The sequence below is a fragment of the Triticum urartu genome, chromosome 6A (genome assembly GCF_056163025.1).
Source record: "Triticum urartu cultivar PI428250 chromosome 6A, HENAU_Tu73, whole genome shotgun sequence".
In the NCBI taxonomy this organism is placed as follows: Eukaryota; Viridiplantae; Streptophyta; class Magnoliopsida; order Poales; family Poaceae; genus Triticum; species Triticum urartu.
Genome location: NC_141878.1, coordinates 15,153,044 through 15,168,513, shown reverse-complemented (window position 1 = coordinate 15,168,513; position 15,470 = coordinate 15,153,044). Strand labels below are relative to the sequence as shown.

Genomic DNA, 15,470 nt, shown 5'->3' with positions numbered 1-15,470 from the left:
TCATCATTAGATCATTGTCTAACACCTATGGTGTGGTCGCCCTTCCCTATGGCACAAAACCCACAGGTGTGTCAGAAAAAACAAAGACTCAAAGGGCTTTTCGCAAAAGATAGGAGGTGTTTGGGCCTCAGTCACCCTCACAGTGGCAGTTTTTCTGCAATTAGTTGAAACTGGAACCAGTGTGAAACACAAATATCAGGTTAAACTGTTGATTTGACCATTTATGAGTTCATAAAGTAAAGTAAAACCCAACTGACGTGTGACACTTATCATTTTCAGTCCTGATATTTTCTACAATTAAAGTTGTCATCTGAAAAGAAGAAACAAGAAAAAATACTGAAACTTGTCATCTGAGAAGAAAGTTGCCATCCTCATGTCATTAAAATTGTCATTAAAAGCATTACTTTATGTCACATTTCATACCTTGAAGGCTTCAACATCCATGTGTATCTGTGTACGACAACTCCCATGGCTGGAGGCTGTGTATACTTACTTTTTTAAACACCCGTGTTTTTCATACCTTGAACGCCCATGTTTTTGAACACCTTTTCTTTTTGAGAAAAATGTTTTTGAACACCAGTGTGTGTGTCTACTTTTTTGTTTTTCTGGGATCCAGAACGTCAGTTCGGCGAGGCCCATAAGATGTTCCCAGCCAGGCCAGAAATTCTGAGGCGCGGCTCTCACTCTCACACCACTTTCGTTGGCAAAACAGATCACGCCGCCGCTCCTCGTCGTCGTGGACCTTAGGATCTCCGGCCGCCGCCGCCACCACCGCCCCCTTCTCGTTCTCGCGAATCCCGCCGCACGCGCGCGCCATGCCCATGGCTTGTCCGTCCAAGGAAAAGGAGGCGGCGGAACAGCCGTCCTCCTCCCTCCCCGACGAGCTGGTCGAGGACATCTTCGCGCGGATGCCGGCCAAATCGGCGCTGCGCTGCCGCTGCCTCTCCCGCGCCTGGGCCGCCGCGCTCTCCTCCCAGGGCTTCGTCGACCGCCACCTCCGCCTCGCCAACCGCCGCGGCTCCCCCAGGCTCTTCGTCCTGCCGGAGTTCTTTTCGAGAGACACCACGGTGCACGGCTAGTCGCCCGGCCGCCCCCTCGCGCCCGTCCTCCGCGACGACCGCCTCCGCAGCGTCGTCGCCCTCACCGGCCAGTGCCGCGGCCTCGTCGTCCTGGAGGCAGATAGGCCCACCACCTTCTGCCTCGACGACCTCGACGACCGTGTCTACTCTACCTACAAGGTGAACCGCTACGTCTGGAACCCCTCCACCGGCCAGATCACGGCGCTCCCCAAGGGAAAGGAGACGTTCGGACGGTGGCCGCACCACCATGACAACATGGGGATTGGCTACGACACGCGCATCCACAAGCACAAGGTGGTCCGTCTCTACAGCCGCGGCGACCTGCCCCCAGCGCGCGAGGTGTATGTACTCAACTCCACGGGACAATGGAGGCCCCCGGCCGGTGCAGCCGATAGGACGTTGCCGCTGGGTTTCGCAACGAATTTCAGCAGACACCAGAGCATATTTGCGCAGGGCCACCTGCACTGGGTCGCGCAGCCTGATAGGAAGTTCAACTCCGAGAGAATCATCATGTCTTTCTCGATCAATGACGAGGAGTTCGGGATCTTGCCGCTACCGCCCGTCAAAATGTACCCCTGCGTGATAAGGGAGCTCGACGGGCGTCTCTGTGTCTTCAAAAATTCCGATGAGTTCAAGCGCTCGTATGATATCTGGGTGCTGCGTGACCACCAGGCGGGCGCTTGGGATCTCCATTGCCGCATTGACCTGGACACGCCACCGCTGGCAGACACTCAGTTGATGCGCTCCCGTTCGGTCATCCCGCTTGGTACTGTTCATGATGGTAGATGCCTGCTGCTCAGACCGGATCCTGATTTGATCGAAAGCGAAAGTTTGGAATCTCACAAGCTTTTCATGTACAGACCTGTGACCGGAGATGTTGAGGACCTCCTCGCCGGCGGCGGCATACTTACTCACCACACCATGGCCCAAAGAGTTGTGGCACCATATGAGGAAAGCCTTGAGTCCACCGGTTACGGTGATACTAAGTCACAAGCATGACTAGGTGTTATTTTAGTACAAAACTAATGACATCAATTTTATGTAGTCACATTGTTGCTAGGTACCCCCTCCTCCCATAATGTAAGACGTTTTTGCAAGATATGTTAGCTTGCGAAAACGTCTTAATGGGATGGAGGGAGTGTTTGATATGGCCATAGTTTGCACATGTCTCTAAACTATCTAGTCAATTTCCAGTAATAATATACCTGCCACGTTCTCTTTTTTTTTTTGCGAGTGACCTGACTTTGATGCAACTCTCACTTACAGCTCATATTTAATGGGATCAAACTGGAATGTTATTTGTGTTTTTATTACAATATATATGAATTTTACAATTGGTATGAAGTTCAGATTTATGTATTCTTACGCACCTGCTCTTCTCTGTGGAACAAAGTCTGCAATTTGTTAGCTTGCTCATTGGTTTATCCTTGGTTGGCAGTGTGTTCATGAAATCTCTGTTTCTTTATTAATTAGGAAATTTCTTGATGAGTTTGCTGCAGCACCACATCATGCTGAATTTTGTTAAATGCTTATCAAATTTTGTTAAATTTTGTTAATGTCATAACCTTTTCAGGTTACCATAACATATGTTCCCCTATTGTATGAAATGCACTCTGCTTTTCATCATCATACCATACAAGCATCGATTTGCTTCTCCCGTACAAATACCAGGGCACCTAAAATATCTACGCACTGGTATACATGTTTAACACGGTGTGGCCAACTGGCCAACAACAAACCAAAACTGTTTCCTAGGGAAAAAGAAGTCCACGATTTTCATCTAAAGAGAAGTTTTGAGGCTTCAAATCATCTTCATGGCCAAAATGGGAGCATTCTTTCACGGAAAGATAGGTTGAAGATTGCACTGAAAATTGCAATGGCCATTTCAGAACATAACGATACAGTGTGCAGAAATAGTACTAATTGATACTTCAAAGCGCTTGCAGGATGCCCTGATCTCTCACTCCTTAGTTACAATATGACATGATGAAGGACAAGTTCATAGCAGTGCTATGCTTCCTTCTCTAATGAATGACAAAATGAACATACCAATTTTCATGCCGGTCATGGTTCATGTAAATCTGAATCTAGCTGGCACTTCCCCTCTGCAAGCTGCCGCATAGTCTTCAGCAAGGTGTGGTGCAGCTTCCTTGTGTGGGCATATGAACTTCTCCATGAATACCTTCGGAGTCATCGCGACTGCAGAATAGTAGTCCCGGTCTCGATGTAGCAATCCGTTTTCCTTGAGAAACTTTACAACATAGTACCGGGGCCTGAGCCGACCATCCAGGCTGTAACTGAGAACCGCCGGCCGATGAGCGATGTACCATGGTTCCAACCCCACCTCGGAGATGAGGAACTCTGAGACGCGATGCAGCCTGTCCTTGGAAGACTTCAGCACCATTGGAGCCTTGGGCAAAGCAATGCCCACCTCAGTATCCGACCACCTTAACGTCTTCTTCAAGTAGTCCACTTTGGTGGCGATCTTCTCCTAGTCATAGAATGCGACAGCCTCCAACGCTTTTCCTAACATCCCAGAGCCATGTGGCACACAGAGAGCTTTGGCTCATGCTGGTTGATTCTGAGGATCCTTGGATGACCGATGCACAGCTTGGCAATGTGGCAATCATGTAGCCCGCACTCCCGGAGGAACGCAACGTTGGGCTTGACCACCCTCTCAAGATCAGAACCAAGGAGCCAGGAGCCGTGCTTGAGCGGACGGAGCAAGTCGTCCATGCACCCGAAGATAGTCAGGTAGTACTGTAGATCAGAGACGATGGATCTGCAGCGGAGTTTGTCGGGGACGAGCAAGACGAGGCGCGCGATATCACAAGGGGATAGACCGAGGCCGGTCAGCCCGACGACGACGGGGGACAGAGTTCTCTCCACTTTGGCGCAGAGGAACCGCGGGTCCTTGGCGACGACGGCCGCGACGTCGGTGCCGGAGAGGCCGAGGCCGGCGAGGAAGGCGAGGACGGCGTCGGGCTTGGCCGGGGACTTGAGGTGGGAGAGCTTGGCGGAGGCCTTGGCGGCCTGCGCTCGGGTGAGGCCGCAGGCGGAGACGAGGTACTCCTCTGCGGCGAAGCCAGGGGTGGCTGCCGGGGAAATGCCGGAGGCGGCTGCGGCGGAGAGGAGGCGGTGGAGAGGAGAGACATGGGAGGCGTAGGGAGAAGAGAGGATCTGGGTGAGGGTGCAGCTTCGGAGCCGGAGCATGGCGGCGGCGGCGAGGGGATGGCCGGTGGCGGCGCGGCGTGGTTGGTGGTAAGAGACGGAGAGGGTGTGGTGAGGGTTTGAGGCTGGACTCGTGCGTCGTGCCTCTCACCTCACGTGCCATATGGCAATGGGCTTGGATGGGCTGGGATGGGCTGGAGAATCTCAAAAACACATTGTAACCTCAAAAAGTAATAATAATCAAGGCATCCCTAGAAGAAGAAAAAAAAGGCAAACCCGCTTGCAAACATGAGCCATCTCAAAAACGAAACCTCAAAAATGTAAAACAAACATGAGCACACGTATCTGCTGTCATTGTAATCTCAAAAACGACGCTCTTCATTTGGATCCGCTGTCATGTTTTTATATTATGTTTTCAGGCAAATTTAACTTGACTGAATTTAGCAGAAGAGTAGTGTCCAGTACTTTTACCACCTCGTGTCATCTTATAGTGTCATGTTCAATCTCTGGTCACTTGTGTAAAGTTCAGACTCGTCTTTGTGCAACCCCGCTAGTGTTGCTACTGCACTTGCTATTGCGGTGGAAACTAAAGGGGGTTGGATGGTCGCCCATTCTGCAACCGCAACAAACCTGCGGGCAAGAGTTCGAGTTTCTATTGGTCGTCCTCGCGCATGTGATTGTCTCACCATGGCCCCAGTCATCGTCCGTCCCACGAGCATCACCGACGAAATAATATTAGCCGGCTAAGAATTGAAACTAAAAAATGCAACCAAAGTGTGAAGCAGATATGCATTATTCGGTTAGCAACGCTTTGCATACGGCACACCAGTCAGCCAAATAGTTTGGAGGGTTTTCAATATACTCCTACTCCCTAATTAATTGCTAAATTATAATGCATATAAATGTTGGTCAAAATTAAACTTTGTAAAGTTTGATCAAATTTATATAAAAATTTATCAACATCTAGAATACCATGCAATTGGACTCATGAAGAAATATATTTTTGTATGTTATATATTTGGTATTTTGAATTCTCATATTTTTTTTCTATAAACATAGTAAAAATTTACAAAGTTTGACTTTTGACCAATAAAATTTTGTATGCACTATAATTTGGCAAGTATTGAGTAGTTTTTTTTTTTTCATTTGTCCCTCATCTGTCAAAAGAAATCAAGGTTTACTGGCTTCTAGAACTGCCAACTGTTGATTTCGAGGAGTAGGCACCTCAACTAATTGCTTGTGTGCTTGAGATATCTCTAAGCTTGAATATTTCCTTATGTTCTGCTACAACTTTTGAGTCGTGTATCAGGCAAGGTTTGTAATAAAAACAACATCATTAGCCATTTATAGGATTGCTAATTATTCATACTATATTTGTGCATAGTGTTTACTGAGCATCAAAACAGTGTGAGTAAATACAAGGTAATCCAGTGTATGAAAATTGGAAGGGATCCGTATTCCAGTTGTAGCCAGAGTTGGTGGAGAAAATGATTGGTAGAGAGGTGATGGCAGGTCGGGTTGAGTCGAGGAATTTTTTTGCCACATATTATACGCGGCGTAACATGGAAGAATTATAGACCAGGTCTCTAAGGGAAGGTTTACAACATGGACAGAAATTTAGAAAAGAAGAGTGATAGATGGACATACTTTGATTTTTTTTCCTTTTGACTTGAGGTTTATCTTCACATATATGCTTATCGCAGAGCATTTGGCTTTTAACAATTTAGATACATGTAGTTATAAAAGCAATGGACAAGATCTGCATTCGATATCCAAAATGGCACATAATAAATGGATGGAGTTAGTAAGATCAAGATCCTAATCAGTGGCACTTGTATATAAAACGGAACGAACGCAACAAAAGTTATTGAGATCATGACCCTAATGAGTGACACTTATATATAAAATGGAACACAACTAAAGTTACTGAGACCATGATCCTAATGAGTGGCACTTTCATATAAAACTAGGGCGATTTGATAATTTGCCACCCCTTACTTCCCCCTTTCACAATTTGCCACCCATTGTCTCAATGACGGGCGGGCCCGGGCCCCACCTGTCATTCTCAGGGGGGGGGCCAAATTATGAAAGGGGGAGGTAAGGGGTGGCAAATTATCTATGTCTGTATCTATCTATTTATCTCTCTCTATCTACCTATGTATCTATCTATCTCTACCTCTATCAATCTATGTCTCTCTCTATCTCTATCTATCTATCTATCTATCTCCCTCTCTCTATCTCTCTATCTCTTTATCTATCTATCTATCTATCTCCCTCTCTCTCTCTATCTATCTATATCTATCTATCTATGTCTCTCTCTCTCTATCTCTCTCTATCTATCATCTATCTCTCTCTCTCTCTATCTATCTGTTTATCTGTCTATCTATCTATGTCTCTCTATCTCTCTCTCTATCTAACTATCTATCTATCTATCTACCTATCTGTTTATCTATCTATGTCTCTATCTCTATCTATCTCTCGCTCTCTCTCTGTATCTATCTATCTATGTCTCTCTCTCTCCCTACCTCTCTATCTATCTCTCCATCTATCATCTATCTATCTCTCTGTCTCTCTCTCTCTCTGTCTATCTATCTATCTATGTCTCTCTCTCTCTATCGGTTTATCTATCTATCTCTCTCCCTGTATCTATCTATCTATCTATTTCTATCTATGTATCTCTCTCTATCTTTCTCTCTCTCTCTATCTATCTCTCTCTCTCTCTATCTATCTATCTGTTGGGTTTTGTAGTAATTACAAAAAATTTCCTACGCTCACACAAGATCATGGTGATGCATAGCAACGAGAGGGGAGAGTGTTGTCTACGTACCCTCGTAGACCGCAACGGAAGTGGTGACGCAACTTAGAGGAAGTAGTCGTACGTCTTCCCGATCCGACCGATCCAAGCACCGTTACTCCGGCACCTCCGAGTTCTTAGCACACGTACAGCTCGATGACGCTCCCCGGGCTCCAATCCAGCAAAGCGTCGGGGAAGAGTTTCGTCAGCACGACGGCGTGATGACGATGATGATGTTCTACCGACACAGGGCTTCGCCTAAGCACTACAACGGTATGACCGAGGTGGAATATGGTGGAGGGGGGCACCGCACACGGCTAAGGAATGATCTCAAGGATCAACTTGTGTGTTCTAGGGTGCCCCCCTGCCCCCATATATAAAGGAGGGAGGGGGAGGTGCGGCCGGCCCCCAAGGGGTGCGCCAGGAGGAGTCCTACTCCCACCGGGAGTAGGACTCCCCTCCACTTGCCTTGTTGGATAAGGAAAAGAGGGAGGGAGAAGAGGAAAGGGGGGCGCCTCCCCCCCCCTTCCTTGTCCTATTCGGACTAGGGGGGGAGGGGGCACGCGGCCTGCCCTGGCCGGCCCCTCTCTTCTCCCTTATGGCCCATGTAGGCCCATAAACCCCCAGGGGGGTTCCGGTAACCCCCCGGTACTCCGGTAAAATGCCGATTTTCACCCGGAATAATTCCGATGTCCAAATATAGGCTTCCAATATATCAATCTTTATGTCTCGACCATTTCGAGACTCCTCGTCATGACCGTGATCATATCCGGGACTCCGAACTAACTTCGGTACATCAAAATGCATAAACTCATAATAACTGTCATCGTAACGTTAAGCGTGCGGACCCTACGGTTCGAGAACAATGTAGACATGACTGAGACAGATCTCCGGTCAATAACCAATAGCGGGACCTGGATGCCCATATTGGCTCCTACATATTCTACGAAGATCTTTATCGGTCAGACCGCATAACAACATACGTTGTTCCCTTTGTCATCGGTATGTTACTTGCCCGAGATTCGATCGTCGGTATCCAATACCTAGTTCAATCTCGTTACCGGAAAGTCTCTTTACTCGTTCCGTAATACATCATCTCACAACTAACTTATTAGTTGTAATGCTTGCAAGGCTTATGTGATGTGCATTACCGAGAGGGCCCAGAGATACCTCTCCGACAATCGGAGTGACAAATCCTAATCTCGAAATACGCCAACCCAACATCTACCTTTGGAGACACCTGTAGAGCTCCTTTATAATCACCCATTTACGTTGTGATGTTTGGTAGCACACAAAGTGTTCCTCCGGCAAACGGGAGTTGCATAATCTCATAGTCATAGGAACATGTATAAGTCATGAAGAAAGCAATAGCAACATACTAAATGATCGGGTGCTAAGCTAATGGAATGGGTCATGTCAATCAGATCATTCAACTAATGATGTGACCTCGTTAATCAAATAACAACTCTTTGTTCATGGTTAGGAAACATAACCATCTTTGATTAATGAGCTAGTCAAGTAGAGGCATACTAGTGACACTCTGTTTGTCTATGTATTCACACATGTATTATGTTTCCGGTTAATACAATTCTAGCATGAATAATAAACATTTATCATGATATAAGGAAATAAATAATAACTTTATTATTGCCTCTAGGGCATATTTCCTTCAGTCTCCCACTTGCACTAGAGTCAATAATCTAGATTACACAGTAATGATTCTAACACCCATGGAGCCTTGGTGCTGATCATGTTTTGCTCGTGGAAGAGGCTTAGTCAACGGGTCTGCAACATTCAGATCCGTATGTATCTTGCAAATCTCTATGTCTCCCACCTGGACTAGATCCCGGATGGAATTGAAGCGTCTCTTGATGTGCTTGGTTCTCTTGTGAAATCTGTATTCCTTTGCCAAGGCAATTGCACCAGTATTGTCACAAAAGATTTTCATTGGACCCGATGCACTAGGTATGACACCTAGATCGGATATGAACTCCTTCATCCAGACTCCTTCGTTTGCTGCTTCCGAAGCAGCTATGTACTCCGCTTCACATGTAGATCCCGCTACGACGCTTTGTTTAGAACTGCACCAACTGACAGCTCCATCGTTTAATGTAAACACGTATCCGGATTGCGATTTAGAATCATCCGGATCAGTGTCAAAGCTTGCATCAACGTGACCTTTTACGATGAGCTCTTTGTCACCTCCATATACGAGAAACATATCCTTAGTTCTTTTCAGGTATTTCAGGATGTTCTTGACCGCTGTCCAGTGATCCACTCCTGAATTACTTTGGTACCTCCCCGCTAAACTTATAGCAAGGCACACATCAGGTCTGGTACATGGCATTGCATACATGATAGAGCCTATGGCTGAAGCATAGGGAACATCTTTCATTTTCTCTCTATCTTCTACAGTGGTCGGGCATTGAGTCTGACTCAACTTTACACCTTGTAACACAGGCAAGAACCCTTTCTTTGCTTGATCCATTTTGAACTTTTTAAAATCTTGTCAAGGTATGTGCTTTGTGAAAGTCCAATCAAGCGTCTTGATCTATCTCTATAGATCTTTATGCCTAATATGTAAGCAGCTTCACCGAGGTCTTTCATTGAAAAACTCTTATTCAAGTATCCCTTTATGCTATCCAGAAATTCTATATCATTTCCAATCAGTAATATGTCATCCACATATAATATCAGAAATGCTACAGAGCTCCCACTCACTTTCTTGTAAATACAGTCTTCTCCGAAAGTCTGTATAAACCCAAATGCTTTGATCACACTATCAAAGCGTTTATTCCAACTCCGAGAGGCTTGCACCAGTCCATAAATAGATCGCTGGAGCTTGCACACTTTGTTAGCTCCCTTTGGATCGACAAAACCTTTCGGTTGCATCATATACAACTCCTCTTCCAGAAATCCATTCAGGAATGCAGTTTTAACATCCATCTGCCAAATTTCATAATCATAAAATGCGGCAATTGCTAACATGATTCGGACAGACTTAAGCATCGCTACGGGTGAGAAGGTCTCATCGTAGTCAACCCCTTGAACTTGTCGAAAACCTTTTGCGACAAGTCGAGCTTTGTAGACAGTAACATTACCGTCAGCGTCAGTCTTCTTCTTAAAGATCCATTTATTCTCAATTGCTTGCCGATCATCGGGCAAGTCAACCAAAGTCCATACTTTGTTCTCATACATGGATCCCATCTCAGATTTCATGGCTTCAAGCCATTTTGCGGAATCTGGGCTCACCATCGCTTCTTCATAGTTCGTAGGTTCATCATGATCTAGTAGCATGACTTCCAGAACAGGATTACCGTACCACTCTGGCGCGGATCTCACTCTGGTTGATCTACGAGGTTCAGTAGTATCTTGATCTGAAGTTTCATGATCATTATCATTAGCTTCCTCACTAACTGGTGTAGGTGTCACTGAAACATTTTTCTGTGATGTACTACTTTCCAATAATGGAGCAGGTACAGTTACCTCGTCAAGTTCTACTTTCCTCCCACTCACTTCTTTCGAGAGAAACTCCTTGTCCAGAAAGTTTCCGAATTTAGCAACAAAAGTCTTGCCTTCGGATCTGTGATAGAAGGTGTATCCAATAGTTTCCTTTGGATATCCTATGAAGACACATTTCTCTGATTTGGGTTCGAGCTTATCAGGTTGAAGCTTTTTCACATAAGCATCGCAGCCCCAAACTTTCAGAAACGACAACTTTGGTTTCTTGCCAAACCATAGTTCATAAGGCGTCGTCTCAACGGATTTTGATGGTGCCCTAGTTAACGTGAATGCGGCCGTCTCTAGAGCGTATCCCCAAAACGATAGCGGTAAATCAGTAAGAGACATCATAGATCGCACCATATCTAGTAAAGTACGATTACGACGTTCGGACACACCATTACGCTGTGGTGTTCCGGGTGGCGTGAGTTGCGAAACTATTCCACAATTTTTCAAATGTACACCAAACTCGTAACTCAAATATTCTCCTCCACGATCAGATCGTAGAAACTTTATTTTCTTGTTACGATGATTTTCAACTTCACTCTGAAATTCTTTGAACTTTTCAAATGTTTCAGACTTATGTTTCATTAAGTAGATATACCCATATCTGCTTAAGTCATCTGTGAAGGTGAGAAAATAACGATATCCTCCACGAGCCTCAACATTCATCGGACCACATACATCTGTATGTATGATTTCCAACAAATCTGTTGCTCTCTCCATAGTACCGGAGAACGGTGTTTTAGTCATCTTGCCCATGAGGCACGGTTCGCAAGTACCAAGTGATTCATAATCAAGAGGTTCCAAAAGTCCATCAGTATGGAGTTTCTTCATGCTCTTTACACCGATATGACCTAAACAGCAGTGCCACAAATAAGTTGCACCATCATTATCAACTCTGCATCTTTTGGCTTCAACATTATGAATATGTGTATCACTACTATCGAGATTCAATAAGAATAGACCACTCTTCAAGGGTGCATGACCATAAAAGATATTACTCATATAAATAGAACAACCATTATTCTCTGATTTAAATGAATAACCGTCTCGCATTAAACAAGATCCAGATATAATGTTCATTCTCAACGCTGGCACCAAATAACAATTATTTAGGTCTAATACTAATCCCGAAGGTAGATGTAGAGGTAGCGTGCCGACCGCGATCACATCGACTTTGGAACCGTTTCCCACGCGCATCATCACCTCGTCCTTAGCCAATCTTCACTTAATCCGTAGTCCCTGTTTCGAGTTGCAAATATTAGCAACAGAACCAGTATCAAATACCCAGGTGCTACTGCGAGCATTAGTAAGGTACACATCAATAACATGTATATCACATATACCTTTGTTCACCTTGCCATCCTTCTTATCCGCCAAATACTTGGGGCAGTTCCGCTTCCAGTGACCAGTCTGCTTGCAGTAGAAGCACTCAGTTTCAGGCTTAGGTCCAGACTTGGGTTTCTTCTCTTGAGCAACAACTTGCTTGCCGTTCTTCTGAAGTTTCCCTTCTTCTTCCCTTTGCCCTTTTTCTTGAAACTAGTGGTCTTGTTGACCATCAACACTTGATGCTCCTTTTTGATTTCTACCTCCGCAGCTTTCAGCATTGCGAAGAGCTCGGGAATAGTCTTATTCATCCCTTGCATATTATAGTTCATCACGAAGCTCTTGTAGCTTGGTGGCAGTGATTGGAGAATTCTGTCAATGACACAATCGTCCGGAAGATTAACTCCCAATTGAATCAAGTGATTATTATACCCAGACATTTTGAGTATATGCTCACTGGCAGAACTGTTCTCCTCCATCTTGCAGCTATAGAACTTATTGGAGACTTCATATCTCTCAATCCGGGCATTTGCTTGAAATATTAACTTCAACTCCTGGAACATCTCATATGCTCCATGACGTTCAAAACGTCGTTGAAGTCTCGATTCTAAGCCGTAAAGCATGGCACAATGAACTATCGAGTAGTCATCAGCTTTGCTTTGCCAGACGTTCATAACATCTGGAGTTGCTCCAGCAGCAGGCCTGGCACCCAGCGGTGCTTCCAGGACGTAATTCTTCTGTGCAGCAATGAGGAAATCCTCAAGTTACGGACCCAGTCCGTGTAATTGCTACCATCATCTTTCAACTTTGCTTTCTCAAGGAACGGATTAAAATTCAACGGAACAACAGCACGAGCCATCTATCTATAATCAAACATAAACAAGCAAGATACTATCAGGTACTAAGTTCATGATAAATTTAAGTTCAATTAATCATATTACTTAAGAACTCCCACTTAGATAGACATCCCTCTAATCCTCCAAGTGATCACGTGATCCAAATCAACTAAACCATGTCCGATCATCACGTGAGATGGAGTAGTTTCATTGGTGAACATCATTATGTTGATCATATCTACTATATGATTCACGCTCGACCTTTCGGTCTCCGTGTTCCGAGGCCATATCTGTATATGCTTGGATCGTCAAGTATAACCTGAGTATTCCGCGTGTGCAACTGTTTTGCACCCGTTGTATTTGAACGTAGAGCCTATCACACCCGATCATCACATGGTGTCTCAGCACGAAGAACTTTCGCAACGGTGCATACTCAGGGAGAACACTTCTTGATAATTTAGTGAGAGATCATCTTATAATGCTACCATCAATCAAAGCAAGATAAGATGCATAAAAAGATAAACATCACATGCAATCAATATAAGTGATATGATATGGCCGTCATCATCTTGTGCTTGTGATCTCCATCTCCGAAGCACCGTCATGATCACCATCGTCACCGGCGCGACACCTTGATCTCCATCGTAGCATCATTGTCGTCTCGCCAATCTTATGCTTCCACGACTATCGCTACCGCTTAGTGATAAAGTAAAGCATTACAGCGCGATTGCATTGCATACAATAAAGCGACAACCATATGGTTCCTGCCAGTTGCCGATAACTCGGTTACAAAACATGATCATCTCATACAATAAAATTCAGCATCATGCCTTGACCATATCACATCACAACATGCCCTGCAAAAACAAGTTAGACGTCCTCTACTTTGTTGTTGCAAGTTTTACGTGGCTGCTACGGGCTTAAGCAAGAACCAATCTCACCTACGCATCAAAACCACAACGATAGTTTGTCAAGTTGATGCCGTTTTAACCTTCGCAAGGACCGGGCGTAGCCACACTCGGTTCAACTAAAGTTGGAGAGACTTTCGCCCCCAAGCCACCTATGTGCAAAGCACGTCGGGAGAACCGGTCTCGCGTAAGCGTACGCGTAATGTCGGTCCGCGTCGCCTCGTCCAACAATACCACCGAACCAAAGTATGACATGCTGGTAGGCAGTATGACTTATATCGCCCACAACTCACTTGTGTTCTACTCGTGCATATAACATCAAACCATAAAACCTAGGCTCGGATGCCACTGTTGGGTTTCGTAGTAATTTCAAAAAAATTCCTACGCTCACGCAAGATTATGGTGATGCATAGCAACGAGAGGGGATAGTGTTGTCTACGTACCCTCGTAGACCGCAACGGAAGTGGTGACGCAACGTAGAGGAAGTAGTCGTACGTCTTCCCGATCCGACCGATCCAAGCACCGTTACTCCGGCACCTCCGAGTTCTTAGCACACGTACAGCTCGATGACGCTCCACGGGCTCCGATCCAGCAAAGCGTCGGGGAAGAGTTTCGTCAGCACGATGGCGTGATGACGATGATGATGTTCTACCGACGCAGGGCTTCGCCTAAGCACTACAACGGTATGACCGAGGTGGAATATCACTGGTACAAAAAGGGCCTATAGTCCCGGTTCGTAAGGGCCTTTAGTCCCGGTTCAGGAACCGGGACTAAAGTGTCGGTACTAATACCTCCCCCCTTTAGTCCCGGTTCAATCCAGAACCGGGACTAAAGGCCCTCCACGTGGGCAGTGCGCAGAGCCCAGCCAGGAGACCCTTTGGTCCCGGTTGGTGGCACCAACCGGGACCAATAGGCATCCACGCGTCAGCACTTCTGTGGCTGGTGTTTTTGTTTTTTTTTTGAAAGGGGGGGGGTTTGGGGGTTTGGGGGGGTTAATTTAGGTGTTTCATATATTGTGTTAGCTAGTTATAATTAATAGAGAGAAGTGTCCTCTGTTATGTCCGTGCTTGGTCGACGCTACGTACTATACATACGTATATAGAGAGGACTAGACACGCTAGCTAGCTAGTAATTAAGCAAACGAAGGAAACAGAAAGATCATCATGAACATATATGCATATATACAGAGAGAAGTGATATCGACCACCTCTCCTTCTCCGAGAGATTGGTCGAACAAAAAGTTCTCGTATATCTATCTGACACTACCGGCTACATATATACAATAATTATCTCTTACAAATATAATCATACGGACTCAGGGTCCACATAGAATTCTTCGTCTTCAGGGATCACGTGGTCAAGAAAGAATGCCGCCAATTCCTCTTGAATTCCTCGCATGCGAGCTGTTGCTAGGAGTTCATCCCGCTTCCGGAACATCTAATTTAAAGAAGGGGGTCAATACATATATATATATATGAATGAATGAAACTCAACACAAATGATGGTAATAAAATAAAATTGTGAATGTTGTTATTTACGTACTTCATATTGTTCGTCAGTGTAGCCCCGCTCACAGGTCGTGTGGCGGATGGACTCGCAAACATAGTATCCACAGAAATCATTCCCTTGTTCCTGCCACAACCACTTTACAAGAAATAGAGGTTAATCAAACTGATAAGCAAGAATGCCAAATGGTATTGATGAAACTAGCGCTTGAATGACTAGTAGATGCGCTTAAAATGCTACTATAGCTAGTACTTACTTTCGGGTGTCTAAATTGCAGCTCCTTCGGCAGTCCCGGAGCTTTTCTGGTGAATTTTCTCCAAACCCTGCCGGACAAAGAAAACAATTA

The 15,470-nt window shown here is 45.3% G+C and overlaps 1 non-coding gene and 1 pseudogene across 1 annotated transcript; one reads left to right on the top strand and one right to left on the bottom strand.

Moving 5' to 3' along the window:
* The first annotated feature begins 700 nt into the window (after nucleotides 1–700).
* On the top strand, nucleotides 701–2,078 carry LOC147963233 (putative F-box protein At1g47730; annotated as a pseudogene).
* A 660-nt stretch (nucleotides 2,079–2,738) lies between these two features.
* On the bottom strand, nucleotides 2,739–4,357 carry LOC125514667 (uncharacterized). Its single transcript, XR_015607932.1, has one exon. It is a non-coding gene; the product is annotated as an uncharacterized LOC125514667 (transcript).
* Between the last annotated feature and the right edge of the window lie 11,113 nt (nucleotides 4,358–15,470).